The sequence below is a fragment of the Hetaerina americana genome, unplaced genomic scaffold, assembly GCF_022747635.1.
Source record: "Hetaerina americana unplaced genomic scaffold, ioHetAmer1.1.p SCAF_1, whole genome shotgun sequence".
NCBI lineage: Eukaryota > Metazoa > Arthropoda > Insecta > Odonata > Calopterygidae > Hetaerina > Hetaerina americana.
In genome coordinates this window covers 51650289-51650737 of record NW_027286069.1, presented here as the reverse complement: position 1 = coordinate 51650737, position 449 = coordinate 51650289, and positions in this window count along the sequence as shown.

Here is a 449-nt window from a genome sequence, read left to right as displayed (position 1 = left end):
TTAAGGGTAGGACGTCTATGAGGATTTAAACCTAAACCGGAAGTTAGGCTATCATCCTTTGTTCCCTAGTCACAATTACATAAAACAATACACAGATTTTAAACAGAATAGAATGAACAATAAAAAAAATTCTATTCCTACAAAAAGAATTCCATCAAAAAATGAAGCTTCCTTCATTATTTAATGAAGAGTTGGTTGTAACAAAGATATAATGAATGCTGTTTCTTCAATCAAGCTAATATTTTCAAAATAAGCTGCAATATCCACACGGCATAAAATTGGACTGCATATAACCCACACCTTCCACACCAAAACTTTGCCTGAGAAGGGGGCTCAGAGGGGATGGACGACAGGATAGGAGGGAGGGGTCAGTCTTGGATTATCCTAACTGCACTATGGTTAATTTCTGGGTTTTTTCTGTAGGAAACAAATAGTCAAAAAAATTTTCT